This window comes from Tenrec ecaudatus, chromosome 3 (genome assembly GCF_050624435.1).
Source record: "Tenrec ecaudatus isolate mTenEca1 chromosome 3, mTenEca1.hap1, whole genome shotgun sequence".
Classification (NCBI taxonomy): domain Eukaryota; kingdom Metazoa; phylum Chordata; class Mammalia; order Afrosoricida; family Tenrecidae; genus Tenrec; species Tenrec ecaudatus.
The window spans coordinates 138,166,428-138,185,299 of NC_134532.1; the positions used below are offsets into that span (position 1 = coordinate 138,166,428).

General features: G+C 45.2%; 1 protein-coding gene across 5 annotated transcripts in view; it reads left to right on the forward strand.

Moving 5' to 3' along the window:
• Positions 1–833: 833 nt before the first annotated feature.
• WDFY3 (WD repeat and FYVE domain containing 3) overlaps positions 834–18,872 on the forward strand; it is a 301,390-nt gene continuing 283,351 nt past the window's right edge. For 3 of the 5 annotated variants that reach the window (XM_075544079.1, XM_075544082.1, XM_075544081.1), the window contains exon 1: positions 1,227–1,648. The gene's annotated coding sequence lies outside the window, so the exon portion shown is untranslated. Of the gene's footprint in view, positions 940–1,226; positions 1,649–18,872 lie in introns of those variants that run through there. The other 2 variants (XM_075544080.1, XM_075544083.1) reach the window with 2 other exon arrangements.

Consider the following 18,872-nt stretch of genomic DNA (forward strand, 5'->3'; position numbering starts at 1 on the left):
TGGATTGTGATGAGTTGTACGAGCCCCCAATAAAATGATTTATACGAGAGAGAGAGAGAAAGAGAGAGAGAGAGAGAGAGAGAGAGAGAGAGAGAGAGAGAGAGAGAGAGAAGAGAAGAGAGAGAAAGAGAGAGTGTCTAGGAACCTCACAGGGACAGTTCTACCTGTCAGATAGAGTTGGACAGTTCTACCTGTCAGATAGAGTTGCAATGAGTGGGCATGGACTGGATGGCAGTGAGTTTGGAGTTGGAGATGTATCCCCACGGAGTCTCCAAGTCTGTACAGAAACAGGTGACCACATCGTCCCTGTGTAGCTGAGGGTGGGCACTTGGATGCCACTTCTGACCATTTGGTTGGCAGCTCAGCACTTAACCATGCTGCCACCTTAAAGTGGCTAAAGGGAAACAGCATAACCCACTGAACCCGTGAAGCTTCTATAGATTGCAGTGTTAGGAACAACATGTTCCCCACTGAGTGAGATGACCACTTCCGCACTCCAAGTCCATTTAAGGGAGTCTCCTCACAACTGCTGACTCAGTTTGCCTCAAGGCCATATTTGAAACGCTGCCAGCGTACAGGGGGTGGGTTAGGACCAAAAACTGCAGATCCCTTAGGAGTTTCAGGCTTATCAAAGTGGCCTTATTTGGTTGGTTGGGGGGGGGACTGTAAAGGTGGAAAGACAGCTTTAGGGGAAGGAAATGGAGCATCCACAACCTTAGGCGACCGCCTCAAGGTCACCGAGGGCAGACAACCTTGGAGACTGGGCTCTTCACGCCCTCCGTTCCCTAACAGAGCAGACCCTCAGGGAGTCCCGGCGGCGGCGGCGTGGTGCAGCAGCTCGCGGGGGCAGTCTTTTGTACTCCGGCTCGGGTGAGACGCACGCACTCACCGTCTGCCAGCACCCCGCACTGGGGGTCGGGATTCGGGGAGCGGAAGCCGGTTAGTTGCCCTTTCTTTGGAGCCATTGGGAGCGGAGGAGCGTGGGAAGCGCGGGAGCGGGCAGCGGAGCGCACGGGGGCGGAAAAGCAGCGGGGGTGGGGGTGCGTGCGTCCGAAGGGGAAGGAGGGGCGGGGGGGGGGCAGGATGCGTGAAAACGGGGGCTGAACTTGAACGAAGCCAGGCCAGAGCGCGGGGGGAGAAGCGGGCAGCCGAGGGGAGGGAAGGAAGTCGGGCAAGAGGAAGGAAAGGCAGCCGGGGAAAGAGGAAGCGCGCCTGCAATTTCTGCGGCCGCCTCGGGAGGAGGAGCGGGAGGCGAAGGAGGAGGATCCCGAGTCCGTCCGTCAGCCGGCCGGCGGGAGGTGGGGAAAAGCAGCAGCAGCAGCAGCAGGAGGAGGAGGAGGAGGATTAAAGATGGCCACCGACAGCTGCGGGAAACGGCCACAAGCCCTCACTTCCCGGGATGGTCCCCGCGGGTCGGCTCGGCCTTGATGGAGAGGAGGAGCCCGAGCAGCGCCGAGGCTGAGGCGGCGGCGGCGGCGACCCAGCGAGGAGGAGGACGCGGCGGAGGCACTCGGGCCCGGGCTGCAGCAGGCAGAGGCGGCGGCGGCTCCCCGGCTGCCTAGCGTGGCCGCGCGCCCCGGCGGAGAGGCGCCCGCACCTCGCGCGGCGGATCCCAGCCGCGCCCGCCGCCCCGCGCCCCGGCCCCCCGGTGAGTGTCCGCCTCGCCTCCCCGCCCCCCGCGCCCCCGACCGGCGCCGCCGCGGGTCCCCGCGCGCCCGGGCCGCTTTGTTCGTGCCGGGCGGAGGCAGCGCTCGCCCGCGGCCCCGGGAGCCAGGCTGCGGCCCTGCCCCGGTCCTCCCTGGGGGCCGCGCGGCGCCCGAGCCGCCCCTGCCGCCGCCGCCCGGGCTGGAGGCCGCGTCCGTGCCCTCCGGGGCGGCCTGGGGAGGGCGCCGTGGCGGACCGCTGGGAGCCGGGGTCCCGGCGGCCGGCGGAGGGGAGCGAAGTCGGGGCACTTGGGGGTGCAGCGGGGGGGGTGGGGAGAGGTGGGTGTCCCTCCTAGTAAGCGGTGGGGGCGTAACCTGCAGTCCGGGGCGCTCTGGGATCTCGGGTCAGGTCCCAACGCCCCCGACCCCCTCGCTCCAGACCCGCGAGGTCCCTCCTCCCGGAGCCCCCAGCGCCCGGGCGCTGCGAGGCCTCCATCCCTTGGGCTCAGCGGCCTCTGGGGCTGCGGGCCTCGCCTGGCTGCTCCGCGAGCCCTGTTCGCCCCCCCACGCCCGTGCTGGAAGCCCTTCGCTTATGCAAGGAGCCAGAGATGCGCCCGGGGTGTGTGTCCATTTGTCTGCCCGTGTGTCCTCTGATCCTAGAGATGTGTGTGGTGGCCCCGCAAACGATCACGCTTACTGTGGGCTTCAAAGAGCAACTGACCTTTCGGACCAGAAGGCGTTTGGCCCGACCCTGGCCAGTGTTTGGACCTGACATGCAGCATTTCGTTGATTATTTTTACCAAATCAGAGAGCTGCTGTCGCCCTTTCACGGAAATAGTGTGTGAATTAGGTCGTCCTCTCACAGAAATCATCTGATAAAACTGGATGGAAAGGATGGATACTATATAGGTGAACCTATGCTGTGACTTCCAGTAGCTTAAAAATGGTTGTTTTCTGTAGGAAAATGGTGCTAATGGATATGGAAACTATTGTTGTTCCGTTGTGGGCATGAGTTGGTCACTGCCAAGTGGTTATTATGTGGCCTGAAAGCCAAACAATTATAAAGAACAACAAAATCCCCTCTCCTTTGAGATAACAGCATAGTGTTAAGTTAGCATTTGATAACTGTTTTTAGAACAATTTGTTCCCACCACCAGGGCATATAACATGAGCAAAACAAAAGGAACAGAAAATATAGTGGTTTTAAAAACAACACAAACTAGATGCAGTATTAGTGCATAGATCTAATAAAAAGCCTGCTTTAAAAATAGAAATAAAACTTTACTGTAGCACTCAGGATACAGATTGCATTGTATACACACACACACACACATACACAACACAACACACACACACACAGCATTGGATTGTGTACACACACACACACACACACACAGCATTGGATTGTCCTGAGGACTCTTCCTACATGTGAACATCAATAGTGAATGCTTTCCTTTGAACCTCAAGCTGTTAGAAAATAGAGGTTTCTACAGCTATCTTTTTTTGAGTTGAAATTGATTTAGGTAAAAAATGCTTTGCTTCGTTCTAACTTAAAAAGTAATGCCGGAAAGAAATTTGAATTAGGAAACAATGATCTGGTGTTATTCACAAAATCTGTAAAAAAAAAAAAAAAAGTAGATGTCACTGTTGGAATGGGCTCAATAGATGAGAACTTTGCTTTTGGTTTCTTTGGGTGTCTTTGATAGTCCACTGTCAACCTTGCAATTTAAAAAGTATTCCTTAGAAGCTCTTAACTTTGGGAGCTTCAGCGGATCCTTGCCTCCCCAGAAACTGTATGCAGAGAGTAGTGTATTTGTGTGTTTTTCTAGATAATGAGTCCACAGAGTCATCACATTCCCAGAAGGATTCTCCATGGATTACGAGCCACTGATGTGTTGTTAAAGACAAATCTATATTTGGAAAGGTAAAATTCTTATAAAGGAATAGAGTTGGATAATTTATGACTTTTAGTTCCACTTATGTCCAAGAAATGTTTGCTCTTGGTGCTTACCCCATATAATTCATTTTTCATATGCTCTCATTGAGGAGAATGCTCATCCTTTTGTGTAGACGGAGAGGCATGCTGGAAGTCACCGAGCCCCTGGCGGGTCAGCACTTGAAATCAAGGCCGGCAGAAGTCAGAGCTGGTACTCATAAGGCAACTAGCATTTGAGTCAACGATAGCATTTCATTGATGTTAAATTTAGTAGTTGATGTTTCAGTTAATTTGGAAAGTGTACCTGAGATTATCAATACACACATAGTTATGAGATTTGATAGGCATCGATTCCTAGTTGGAGGGGCCATACCTTCATGTTGCCAAGCTGTCTTAATGAGAGTTAATGATCACAACCCAAGTCAGACTATTGCTACAGCCACGTAGGCAGGACCCTCCGGTCTCCGAGTGCAGTATGCCCTGAGATTCACAAGGTCACTGCTAAGTCAAAATGCACCTTCCTGATAACTTCTTCTGATACGTCCCAGTTCCCCTTTGGGGGGATTGCTGCATTTGCCATCATAAGAAATGTTAAGAGATAAATGAATCTCACTTTCATGTTTTTTATGTCCGGTTTATTGATGGTTTAAAGTTTACATGCAGAAAAGTGTTGGCCGTTGTGTACAGATATCCACCACCATCATTAAGATCTATAGAACATGACCATTACTTCAGAGCAGGGGTCCTCAAACTACGGCCCGCCGAGGACATTTTTCCGGCCCATGGGTGTTTTTGCCCGTTTCGTTTTTTCTTCAAAATAAGATATGTGCAGTGTGCATAGGAATTTGTTCATAGAATCCCCCTGCCCCTTTGCAGGAAGACCCGTCTCCCTGTCAGCTACTGAGCTGATGAATACCCCCATCGGTTTGTTGCCATCGTTTGGAGTTTCACTTAGAATATTTTTGAGATTCTCTAGTTGACAAACACATTACGGTAGTAGTTTGTCTCCTGATGTAAATGTTTTAACTCGCTTTCACACAAAACAAAATGAAGAAACGACGAAAGAACTCCCTGGATAGTTAAAGTGAATTTAGTCATTGTTGCTAGTAGTCGCTGTCAGGTAGATTTCTACTCTTGGCTACACCCCCCCACCCCACCCCTCCCCACCCCCTACCCCCGTCTGCAGAGCAGAACTACTGCTCGCTAGGCTTTTTAAGACTATATTTCCAAAGCAGATCACCACATCATTTCCAGGTAGGTGCCTCTGGGCGGGCATGGACTGCCGTTTACTGATTATGTCCCCCGGAGATTCTCCCTAGTAATGACTGTGGCTGGAACGCACCATTGTAGTGGGGTTCTCTTGGTTTGGTTTTGGTGGTGTCAGGACTCCCACCTGGGCCTAGATTAAGCTACTCAAACTAGCTCATACGATGTCTGAATGTTTAACCATGGTCTCTTTTGATCTGGATTTCATTCCTCTTTTGACTGACGACTAGCTTTCCATTGTATCACTGTACTCAGCGTACTGCCCCAGTGTTTCCAAGTCCTTAACTCTTCATGGAGCAGAAAGCCTCCTCTTTCTTCCTTGGAGAGTCTGCTTGGTTTGAACCCCCGACCTTGTGGTTTAGCAGCTCAACATGTCATCTACTACACTACTAGAACACCCTATAGATAGATAGATGTACTAGAGATTATGAATCCACTCATCAATTAATGGACACTGAGTTGTTCCGAGTTTTGGTCACCTGAGTAAAGCTGCATACAGAACTTTGTTTGCTAGAGCTAATAGTAACAGGGGTAGGATTGTAAGCATTTATGGTGTTTTGTTCTCATGTTGGACTGGCAACCTTTTTTTTCACCAGCAGAGTTGCTTTGTAAGGAGCCCTGGTGGTGTATTGGGTGATGTGTGGGGGGCTAAGGACAAGGTCAGCAATTCAAAAACACCAGCCTCCCCGCAGGAGAAGGATGAAGCTTTCTGCTCCTGTACAGAGCTGCTGTCTTGGAAACCCACCGGGCAGTTCTACCTGGCCCTGTAGGATTGTTGTGAATCAGTGGATTTGGTGGCAGTGAGTTTTGGGAGTTGTTTATCTCTTGCCAAACACTTGGCATTTTGTATTTTTAAACTTTAGACATTTATTTTGTGTGTAGTAGTCCATTTTTAACTTAATTCTTGTTAGAATTTAGGCCAACCTAGCAAGTGTATGGCAGGCACAATTCTAAAGAATTCCGTTTTTGTTTGCTGTTCTCGCTCATCATCCCACTTGAAGACTGCAGGATGCTTTCTTGCCTTTGCTGTAGTGCAGTTCCCTTTCAGAATGCTAAGTTTGCGTGTTTCTAAAGAAATCATCATCATTGAATTAGAAATGCTTCACAATGAACGTCTTTAAAAAGCTTCTTTTGAAAGGCAAGGAACAATTGTATTTCTTTAAGAAGTATAACTTGAAAAATAAAGAATCATCCTACAGCATTTCTACTTTTGCTTAGAATTAAAAGGAAATAAAGTCCCAAACAGAACAAACTCTTTGTTGCTACCAAGAAGCCAATACTTTGTTTTGAAGCACTCACAAAGGTTTTTTGTAAGCTCTTCGCACTGTTTCTGTGCTGAGCTTTGGCGTGTTATTGTTTGCCACTCGTTTGGAAACCTGAGGATCCACATCATACTCTTGAAGTTTTAGTGTGGCCCAGGGTAGACTTGCTAAGTCCCAGAGTGCATATTTCATTTTCTGCAGCCAGACACCACGTGGCCTGATGGGAGAGTGTACCCTTGGTTCGGAAGGCGATATGAAATGCAGCGTTCAGAGGGTCCTTGTGCACGTTGTCAGTAGTGTGCACTTAGAAATCAGAATAGGCGCAGCCCTGATCTGAGAGCTCGGTGGTGAAGTCAAGTGCTCGCTGTTCACAGGCTTGGCCATTCAGATGCACCCAGAGGCAGGTGCCTGGGAGAAAAGGGCTGGCGATCTACTTAGAAAAGGTTAAAACCATTGAAAACCCTCAGGATGCAGTTCAATCTTGAAACACACTGTGTTGCCATGATTTGGGATTGATTTGTATCAACCTTTTGAAAAATTCTCAGAGGCAATAGATACTAGGCCTAGTGTTGGTGGGAGGGCGGGCGCCTAGATAGCAAGAATAAATGCGGGATGGGGGGGTTAGGGAGTATTGGGTGCTGAGGTGTGGGTGGGGACTGCCATCTATAAAAGGTTGTTTGGAGGAGAATTCTGTGCCAATATGACCTTTGATTATAGACCCCAAGAAGTGTTCAGAAAAGCGCTGGAGGACTCTTGCAGTTCCAATAGAGCAGGGGTGGACCGAGGGAGGTGGGAGGTTCAGGTGTGTGCCTGACAGTGCCGGCCCATGGTCAATGTCATGACTGGCCGTCTGAGTCAACGAAAGCGGCAGCCTTGTGCTTCCTTTGCACGGGGCAGAAGGTGCCTCCTGTCTCTTGCTGGGTGGTTCTGAAGTCTGCCATCCTCCTCTCCCTTTGCCTTCTGGGGCTCGTCCCTCCCCCTGCGTATCCTTAGCACCTTGCATCAGTCCCTAAGAGCAGCACCCAATCATTGGTTGATTACGCTTCCCTAGATGCAGTCCTGGGAAGGAAGACTTAAGAGTTTTGTTGTTTTTTTTTTAACTTCTGAATTCCTCTTTCATTGAATTAATGCCTGTCCTGGAAATGGAAATGCTGAAAATGAGATTAATCATTGAAAACTAGGTAAGAGAGAGCAGCTGTATTGAGTAATGACTTGCCAGCTATGTGGATACAGACTGTTTTGCTGATGGCTGTGTGTTTAGTGGAGCTCAGGTGGCACCCTGGTTAAGGTGCTCTATTGCCCACCTGAACATTGGCAGGTCGAAGCCAGCCAGCCCCTCGGTGGGAGAAAGATGTGGCAGTCTGTTTTCATAAACTTTCAAATGCAATTTTGACCTTTTAGATTGTTAAGGACGTGACAGCAATGGCTGTGGATATATTCTGTGCATTGGGCAGTAGGATGTGCATAATTAAATAATAAAATGGACTCATAACAACCCTTTATAGGGTTTCTAAAGCTGTCAGTCTTTTTTTTTAATCATTTTATTGGGGGCTCGTACAGTTCTTACCACAATCCATATATCCCTCCATTGTGTCAAAAACATATGTACATTTGTTGCCATAATCATTCTCAAAACATTTGCCTTCTACTTGAGCCCTTAATATCTGCTGCTCAATTTCCCCCTCCCTCCCCACTCCCCCCACCTCATGAACCCTTCATCATTCATAAATTATTATTATTTTGTCATATATTACACTGTCCGACGTCTCCCTCCACCTTCTTCTCTGCTGTCCATCCCCCAGGGAGGAGGCTACACATAGATTCTTGTAGTCAGTTCCCCCTTTCTACCCCACATTCTGTCCACCCGCCAGGCATCGCCACTCTCACCACTGGTCCTGAAGGAGTCATCTGTCCTGGATTCCCTGTGTTTCCAGTTGTTAGCTGTAGAGTTCTTGGCAGAATGCTCGGACTCCTTCACACTTCAGCCTTTCTTTTCGTGGGCATTTTTGAGAGGACTTATTGGTCCCTGAATCTTTAATAAACCAAACACCAATAGGTCAGAATCTCTCTTCTATAAGCCATTCCAGCAGGAGCTCTGCAGAGTATGAAAAATTTAGCTTCTGGAAAAACATGCCAACTGTATTTTTTGGTTGTGTTCTTATGTGCCATTGAGTCGGTCCCAACTCATGATGACTGTGCAGCAGGACAAAACACTGCCCGGTCCTGCACCATCTTCACAGTTGTGCTTGTGTTTGAACCCGTCGTTGCAGCCACTGTGCCAGTCCAACCCTTTGAGGGCCTTCCTCTTTTCGCTGCCCTTCCACTTTACTGAGCACAACATGTCCTTCTTCGGGAGCTGGTCTCTCCTGACGACATGTCCAAAGTTAATGAGACGAAGTCTCACTCTTGCCTCTGAGGAGCATCCTGGCTGTGTTTCTACCAGGCAGATTTGCTGGTTTTTGGGGAGGCTACGGCACTTTCAGTATTCTCCATCAGCACCATAATTCCAAAGCATTGATTCTTCTTTGGACTTCCTTATCCAGTGTTCAACTTAATACGCATTGGTCAGCTGGCCTTAGTCCTCAAAGCAACCTCCTTGCTCTGCAACAGGAGCCCTGCTTCTATAGTGGTTACAGCATTGGGCTGAGATCTGCATGGTTGGCAGTTCGAAACCACCAGCAGCTCCAAGGGAGAAAGACTGGACTTTTTACTCCTGTAAAAAGTTACAATCACGGAAACACACAAAGAAGGGATCACTATGAGGGAGCATCGGCAGTGAGTTTTTTGTTTGCTTTGTGACAATTTAGAGAGGTCTAGTACAGCAGATTTTCCCAATGCGTTGTTTGATCTCTTGATTGCAGCTTCCATGAGCATTGATGGTGGCAACATGATGAAATTCTTGACAACTTCAATCTTTTCTCCATTTATCATGATGTTACCTAATGACTGTTTCATTGCTGTCACAGACAGCTTCCATAGAATGACAAACTGACAAACAAATGATGGACTATATTTCTAAGTGGGTTTCACTTGGTTGAACAAGAAATTATTAGTTGCCTTTATTTACCTGAATGTACTAGGGCGGCGCTTTATATAGCAAGTCTATAGTGAGTCCTGGTTGTGCTGTCACTACAGTGCTCAGCTGCCTACCAGAAGGCTGTGCTTTGAACCTTCCAGCTGCTCGTGGGAGAAAGATGTGGCCGTCTGCCCTGGGAGCCCTAAGGGTCAGTCCTACACAGTCTGTAGGGTCGCTCTGGGTCAGAACAGATTCTATGGCAGTGGGGACTGACTCTGTTAGGTTTCTACGCCTAGCACAGGCAGTTGATCTTGGTATCCCTGTCAGCTTAGAACTCTCACTAGTACCTCCAGCAATCCTTCTATCTTCAGCTTCCTCATCCTGTCTGATGTCCCCAGCCCCCAGTGTCTGTGACTGCAAGAGAGGGACACTTAGAAATCCCAAGTACTTCCTTGAAGAAATGGTAGGCTGGAGGCAAAGCATTTAAGTAATATCTGTTAGTAATATGAGTGATTTCCCCTATTTTTGTTTAACCAGGAACCACTGTGTCCAGTAGAATGTCTTTTATTAATGGATGATATATATATATAATTGATGATATATATAATTGATGATAAACACTGGGTTCTTAATCTTCCACAGCATTTCCATTCACTATGCTCGGTTTGCGGATGCTATTTCTGGTTGGTTTTAGGAGTTTTTTGTTTTTTTAAGTAAATGAAATATTTTGTAGTATCCATTACTTTTGTTGTTATTTTGATGGTTGTGTGTGATTTTGGACTTGGTTTTATTTCACTAATAAAATAGTTTATTACATTTGCACGTGGGTTCCCTCACACCAAGGAAAATTATTGACAGCTTTCCTAGGTCTAAGTTTTCTCACTAGATTTTTTTTAAAACTCTCTACCTGCTTCTATTTGTGTTTATTATACTAGGATCTGATGTAACATTTCTAGGTCATCTCTGGATTTCGAATGAGTTCATTTCTAAGTCTGTCTATAATGAATTTTGTACTTAAATTGGAATGGTTAGGTGCACTTTGTATTTTAATGTTAGGTAGGCAAATGTTTATCTTAGTCTCTAGTGTACCTTTCTATGCATAAATATTTTTTATGCTCTATCACTGCCGTCGAGTTGATCGTCTGTAGGACAGAGTAGAACTGCCCCTGGGGGTTTCTGAGGCTTACTCTGACTGTGTTTGAAACACGGACCTTAGCAGCCTAACGTACAGCACACTCTGCTGCCAGACTCCTTTTTTTAAATGTGTAGACTTTGCTAAACTACCATTCAAATACTCTAAAATATCTTTTAATAATAATAAATCCACCGAAACCTATCGCCATTACCGTATATTCTCAAAGATAAGCTGACCCGAGTGTAAGCCGAGGTACCTAGTTATTACCTGGGAAACCAGAAAAACTGATTGACTCGAGTATAAATAAGCCTAGGGTGGAAAATGCAGAAGCTATTGGTGAGTTTCAATAATCAAAACAAATGAAAATAAAATTATTAAAAATTGAGACATCAGTGGGGTATGTATTTAAATATTTATTTTCAATAAAAACATAAATAAAAGGACAACAACTCATTTAACATTAGTAAACCAGTGGAAGTGGAAAATAGGTTCAACAAAAACAATAAGGTATCAACAATAAACCTTGAGGGTACTATTCACTGAGCTCAATCAGCAACCAACTAAAATGTAAAGAGTTAAAATTCTTCAAAACTGGATTCCTCATCATCATCATCAGTATCCAAATACAGAGCTTCAGCTGATGTGAGGTCATCATAGATGCTGTCCTCACTGAGATGGCCGTCATCACCATCACTGCTGTCATTTTCATACAAAGAGCAGTCTTCACTGCCGAACCCCAGTTTTTTGTGCTGAAAAACTCGGCTTATACACGAGTCCATACAGCAAGTCAATTTTGACTCCTAACAACACTGCATAGGGCTCCACAGGCAATACATCTTTCTTGGAGCAGATAACCCCCTCATTCAACCCTCTAGTGGGTTTGCCTAGCTGACCTTGAGGTGAGTAGTCCAACACTTAGCCTGGCTGTGCCAGCAGGGCTCCAATATAACAATACAGTAGCACTACTTTCTTTTTAAAAATACATACATATATTTTATAAATCATTTTATTGCGGGACTCTCAGGTTTTAGAACAATCCATACATCAATTATATCAAGCACATTTGTACATATGTTGCCATCATCATTTCCAACACATTTTCTTTCTATCTTAGTATCAGCTCCTCTTTTTTCACCTCCCTCCACCATTCTCTCACCCTCATGACCCCTTGATGAATTATAAATTATTATTTTCCTATCTTACACCGCCCGCTGTCTTCTTTGGCCCACATTTCTTTTGTTGTTTCCCCGGTGTGTGTGTGTGTGTGTGTTTGTTTGTTTTAATACACCGATCATTGTAGTTGGTTCCCCATTTCTCGCCCACTTCTTCCTCCACCTTCCCCTTCCCCTCATGATATCACTACTCCCATTATTGTTCCTGAGGGGTTTATCTGTCCTAGATTCCATGTGCCTAGAGCTCTTATCTGTACCAGTGTACATGTTCCAGTCTAGCCGGATTTGTAAGGTAGAACTGTGGTCATGATAGTTGGGGGGAGGAAGCATTAAAGAACTAGAGGAATGTTGTATGTTTCATCGGTGCTATGCTGCACCCTGGCTGAGTTTCCCTTCCTTGTGGCCCTTCTGTGAGAGGATGTCAATGGTCTCCAGATAGACTTTGGGTCTCTACTTTGACTCCCCTCATTCACATAGATATAATTGTTCCTTTGCGGGTCTTCTGATGCCTGATATCTGATCCCATCGATACCTCGTGATCACACAGGCTGGTGTGTTTCTTCCATATGGCTTTGTTGCTTCCCTGCTTGTTTAACTCCAAGCCTTTAAGACCCCAGATGCTACATCTTCTAATAGCCGGACATCATCAGCTCTCTTTACCACATTTGCTTATGCACCCATTTTGACTTCAATAATTGTGTTGGGAAAGTGAGCATCACAGAAAGTCAGGTTATTAGAACAAAGTCTCATTGTGTTGAGCCTATCTGCTACCTTGATACTTAACATATAAATATATATTAACTATGATTTCTACTACTACTACTAATAAAAAATAATAATAACTTTGTGATGGGCATTCCAAAGTAGTGCCCACTTGTTATCATAAACTGTTGTATGCATCTCAAAATATTAATAAAAAAGGATTTACATAGACTTTAGAAGATTTGGTTTAAACTACTTGTTTATTGGAGATGGAGTTTTATAAACTCTGAATTTTTACAAGTGAAACCACTTGTAGTTTAAAATATTGAAGGTACCATGGACTACCAAAAGAATAAACAAATTTGTCTTAGCATAAGTCCAGCATGAATGTTCCTTAGAAGTAAAGATGGTGAGCTTTTGTCTTATTAACTTTGGGCATGTTGTCCAGTCCCTGGAAAAGAACATCATGCTTAGTAAAGTGGAAAGGCTGCGAAAGGCCTTTGACTAGGTTGATTGATATAGGGCTGTAACAATGGGCGCACACATAACAACTATTGTGAAGATGGTACAGGATCAGGAGGTGTTTAGTTGTGTTGTAGGTAGGGCTCTTATGAGTCAGAACCAATTTGGCAGCACCTAGCGATGACGACAATGTGGCAGTCGTTGGATTCTTTTGTGTATGGCCTAATCCCTGCTGCCTATAAATGATAGTGCCTATATGTAAGAGCAATTTAGAGATTGAGAAAGGAAAAGACTTGAATTATTTGCTCTCTGACACTGGAGAGTGGTTGGCTTTGGGCAGGTTACTTATCTTGACTGTACGTGGGTTCTTCATTGTTGGTAGTCCATTTTCACTCTAGGTCCCTTAGATAATGGTGATAATTGAGTTGGAACACTAATTTATTTAACTTTCTTAAGTTTATTCAGCCCTTGGTGTCTGTACTATCGGTGGGGATCAAGTTACAGATCTAACTTAAAAAATAACTTGACATGTGGTCAAACCTTGATGAATCTGAAGCATGTGTTCATACCAGGTCATCGTTCTCTTCCTGTGTAATGTCTCTTCCTCTCCTGTCTTCCTCGGCTCTGTAGCCAGTGTGGGCTGAAAGGATGCCGACTCATTTAATAGCAGCCAGAATAAGCCGAGTCTGTTCCACTGCTGCTATCTGGTCCACTGGAACATCTCACCGGAATGATCCGGGTGTTATCTGCTGTTTTCTCTAGGTAGGGCCACTAATTTAGCAGAAGAGAGGGTTGTAGGTGTCCTCTCTTGCTCTTAAGTAAAACATATCCACACGTATATTTTGCTGTATAAATTGCCCAACCTCAGAGGTGATTAATTATTGTAGATAGGACCCAACACATTAAAAAAAAAAGAATTCCCACAAGTAGCCCCTCTCTGTATTCAAATCTGTTTGTTGATTGTAAATTTGAGCTTAGAAAACCAGCTTATTTATTTGTTGTAATTGCTCAACACTTGTCTAAGTTATATTAATTTATTGAGATGTTTTGAAGTAATTATAAAATCCCCAAGTTGCAGAAATAATGTGTCCAATGTATTATATGATGTGTTAGGCTGGGTTGACCAGAGCAACAAACCCAATGACACTCATGTGTATAGGAAAGAGCTGTATATCAAGAAGTAATTGTGCATCAATAAAACATCCCAGCTCAGTTCAACTCAAGTCCTTAGGTCCAATACTAGATCTTAAGTCCTTCTTCAGACTCAGGCAGCCGTATGCTATGATGTAGAATACAGGAAGACCACAAGCCAGCGGGCAGAGTTGTGTGGATCCCATGGGGGTAGCAACATCATAGGGCTCATGCAGGTCTCAGTGTGGCTCATTAACAGAAGGTGAAAGCAGAGAGAGGGGGAGGTGCCCAAGACCCTTCTGAGAACGCCACACTCACAAAGAGGTACCATCAGGCTGTGTGACCTGCTTGACAGGCTAGACTCCACTACAACTTATATTTTCACATCAACATGAAATTATATAACTACCACAGACTACCCCTTGTCAACCTTGACACTTTACACAACTTGACACTTTACACAACTCTTTAGTCATGCATACTTTTTAACCAAACCAACAATAAAGTCATATTTGTATCTAACAGGATAAAACTAAAATGGATACAATTCAAAACGTGCCAGCCTCTTTTAAGCGTAAGATTCTATAAGTGAGCAAAACAAAAATATTCTGTGCCTAACGATTGCAGTTATGTGAACATCTACACCATAAGCCTTTAACTATGAACATATTCCTCCACCCATGGAAGTTCATAAGCCAGACACTTCATGCCTTTATATCTCCCATTTTGTTTATCCAACTTCTGTACTGCCCATTTATATCAATCAGTCCAGTGCTCTGAGGAGACAAGCGTGTTCTCTGATGTGAAGAAGCTTTATTTCAGTTGGAACCTTGTGAGTTCACATCAGCAAAGTCAAATCAGGACAGGCCGTCCGTAAAGTCAGCAGCAATATGCACCAGTTCACAGGCTCAAAAATCTTATCTTCATCTGGTTGGGTACTGGTCAATATCCTTCACCCAGTTTTCCCCAGTGGTAATATCTGCATATATCAGCAATATAATGGATTGACACTTTACTACTAAAAGCATAATGATTCTGCTTCAGAATGTTGATCATTTGTTCAGCTAAAATGGTGTTGATACTGTTATTTAGCAGAGTTGTAATCTTTCCTCAGGTGAACAAGCCTGCTCAGATTCAGTTCTTACCCATGTTTCCTGAGGCCATAGACCAGGATAGGTTTCTTTTCTACATTTCCTCTATTTAAGCAAATAGCTAGTTCAGGATATAATCATGTAAATTTTCTGTTAATAACTAAGCAATAAGTACTCTGGGATATAGCCATGTAAATTTTCAGCTAATTAAATTTCAGTGAATTAAGCGTTCTTCGTAATTTCTCCTGGCTGGACATCCATATTTAGTCATTACTTAATGTTTGCTTCCTGGGAGTCCCAGTGGGTAGTGGTTAAGCAGTGGGCTGCTAACCATAAGGTCACCATCTCAAACCCACTGGCCAGCCCGTTTCAAGCGGGAAAGATGAGGCAGGCTGCTCCCGTAGGACTCACAGTCCCGGAAGCCCTAGGGGTCAAGTCACTGAGTTGGAAGTGATTCGAAGGCAATGAATGAGTGAATGAAAAATTTGTTGAGTGAATGAATATACATAGGTAATAAGCACATTGTTTAAAGTTATGTAAGTTAAAAAGGTGCATTTCACCCTGAGGATTCCTAAAACAATATAGTCTATTACTATCGAGTGAAAGACTAGTGATGCATGTTTTATATAGCTCTGTTCTTTTCACCCTAACCTCCCTGGCTAAATTTATACTCAGATTACCTTGATTAATGCCTGCCTCTTTGGTACCAAAGACGCCCTGAGCTCTCTTCTCATGGCACATGGCTTATTAAAACTCAGAATTAAACAATGTAGAGTGCAATGCCATTGTTAAGGGGAAAACAAGTATGAAACAAAAAATCTGCTGGTTATTTTTAGCTCCATTGTGTCATTTATTTAGCTTGATTGGATCCAACTTTCTGTGGGAGACTGAATTACACCAAAGGGCCAAATTGGCTGCTGGGGAGTCTACTGCTTATTTTCCGAAATGATGATACGATGTAAATAGACTCAACTGATGCAATAATACATATTACTGATTCCGTAAGTTTTTCTAGACATTCATAATGTTTAAGTGCATGCTACTGGGTGTGAGGGAGAAAGAAGAGCTTTCTATTCTCGTAAAGAGCTACAGTCTTGGGAACTCATGGGCTACTTCTACCCTGTCCTGTAAGGTTGCTATTGAGTCGGTAAAAACTTGATGGCAGTGAAATTTTTGAGTTGATATGATAGGAGATATGTCTTTTAAGACATGAATTGTTCTTGCCCTCAATAATTTAAATAATATAAAGGAGATAAGAAAAATGAGATTGTATGGGATTAGCATATCAGAGAAGTGCCTAAAGGAAGCGTTCTATGCATAAAGTACCAATAGCGCTTATCTGGCGGCGGTGGCTTATGCGTTGGTTATTTTGTTGTACATTTGCTTCCAAGGACTTTGGTGGGTACTGGCTAAGCAGTGGGTGAATCTACATCAGAATTATAAAATCAGTTGATTTCACCATCATTGACTCTCACAAAGTTTCTCGGGGCATGGTGGGGACTGAACATGTCATATGTAATTAATTAAGATAAAGGAGTCCTATTAGACATAATGATGAAATGCATTGCGGCTAACTTGGTGGTTGGGCCCCACCCGCGGGCTCCTCAGAAGAGAAGCCTGGCAGTCTGCTCTCTGGAAAGACTATTCTGTACTTTCTGGTTGATTCTCATTCAAGGTGACCCTGTCGGACACAGTCAAGCATGCCATGGCTCTCCAAGACGGATCTGTACGAAAGTAGACGGCTGTGCCTTTCTTCTGCAGAGAGCGGGTGCTTTTCAACCGTGACTTAGCAGTGCTTAACCACTGAAACCACTAGGTCTTCCCCCACAAAGACTGCAACCAAGAAACCCCTATGTGGGCAGTCCTGCTCTGTCACACGTGGTCTCTCTGATTGGGAATTGACCAGTTGGCACTGATCCGAACGTACCAGACCAAACTCAGCCATTGAGTCTATGCTGGCTTGTAACAACATTATGGGGCAGGGTAGACCTGCCCCTGTGTGTTACTCAGATTGTAAGCCTTGACAGGAGTAGAAAGCCCCATCTTTCTCCTGCAGAGCAGCTGGTGGTTTTGAACTGCTGATCCTGTGGTTAGCAGTCCAACTTGTAGCCACTATGCCATCAGGACTCCTTCTGGCACCTAACAGCAACAATTGAAATATAAGGATCAGGAATAAAATGAAACACTTAAAAAACACAGAACTATACTTTTATCACGAAAGCCTTACTTACTCTTAAAGCATTTTACAAGTTCACTGTAAAAATGGTATTAAATATGACTTCTCTAGTGTATGTCATTTTTACAGGTCATTTAATCTGGGATTAATGACAGGCTTTATATATTTCATTTAATTTGCTGTATCTAGAAATAAATTTCCCGAGTTTTCGGTTGAAATGAAAATTTATTCTTTTGTTGTTTTATTATTTCTGAAATCCCAATATTTAAAGTAGTTCTATTATGGCTGGACAAATACTATTGAGAATAGCTTGTTCTTGTGGAGTTCAGCATGATCACATGGGAGCTGTTATTGTTGTTCCGTGCAGTCGAGTCGGTTCCGATGCTTAGCAACCCTGTGAAACAGCAGCATGCAGCACCCCGCGGCCCTGCGCCAGCCTCACCATTGTTCCTGTGCCTGAGCCCGTTGGTGCAGCCGCCGTGCCAATCCGTCTCATGAGGGCCTGCCTCTTTTTTGCTGCCCCTCTACTTGGCCAAACATGATGTCCTTCTCCAGATGTTAAGTAGCTGGTTTAAAGCAAAGGCTCTAGGAAGAGGTAAAGGAAAATATGACCGCCTGGCACTATGATGGGGGAGGGGGAGAAAGAGCAGAATTCAGTGAATTCTAGGCCCTTGGTGTGCATAGGAGGGGCCCTGGTGGTGTACTGGTTACGTGCTGGCCTGCTAACCGCAGCAGTTTACAACCAGCAGCTGCTCAGCAAGCGAAAGACGAGGATCTCCGCGCCTTACGGGGGAAGAGCGAGGCTCAGCAATCCACAGGGGCAGTTCTGCTCCGTCCTGCAGGGTTGCCATGAGTTGGAATTGACTCAGTGCTGCTGAGTTTGAGTTTTGTTTTCTTTGAGTCAGAGTGAAAGCCTCTGAAGCCCTGTAGGGTGGGCACGCACAAATGGTTTGCTCTCGGCCATTAGCTGAATGATTGGTGGTTCAAACTCATCCACTGACACCAAGGTAGGAAGAAAGATGTGGCAATCTGCCTCGGGGAAGGCCCCAGCCAGGACAATGAAGGAACGCGACTCTGTGAGGACATGTGGGAAAGTAGAAGGGACGCTTAGAGTGTGAAACGGCTCAGAGAACTGTAGTATATACAGCATTTCACAATTTCAGCCATTGCACTCTCTCCAAGTATATGCACACAAGCATGTCATTGGTCTCCAGTGACTTTTTGTTGGGTGAATGCATGAACGTAGCTAATGAACCTGTTGTCAAAATGTATGTAAATTCTGACATCACTTCTACAAAACACAGCAGAGTCAACTTGATGGCAACTGGTCTTATGTGCGGAGCTGTTGGCCTCTGTTGCCTCAGGGAGGCCGATGCCCTGCTCTACCTAGTTCAAGCTGAAGCATTTTCCGGAAGCTCTGTCTTTGTCACACCTATAAAGAGCAGAAAGCCTTCAGGTTACTTTGGTTATTGCAATCACAGTGAATGAAATATGTCATAACAATCATTTGTGTCCCCACCTTCTTCTCAACAGAGACCTAGATTCAAAGCTGGGGCACCAGTCTGAGTAGACTCGGTGATTACCAGCCTCGGTTATGACATCAAGTTGGTAGGCATGCCTGTCTAGTAAGGACACAGCCTCTCAAGACATGGCAGCTGCTGACAGTGCATGAAGGCCGCCAGTACCTGATAAACACTTGTGAGGTGGGGGCAGGATGGCGAGACATTTTGTCCTATTCCTTTTCTTAGATGACGCTGCTACTGACCTTCATTCATAGCTTAGCAAGGTTATTTCATTTTTCTCTCTCTGGGCTTTGATGCACTTTGAATTTCTGTAGGCTAAAATTTTGGGCAAAACCATGCCACTCTCTTCACTCCTGC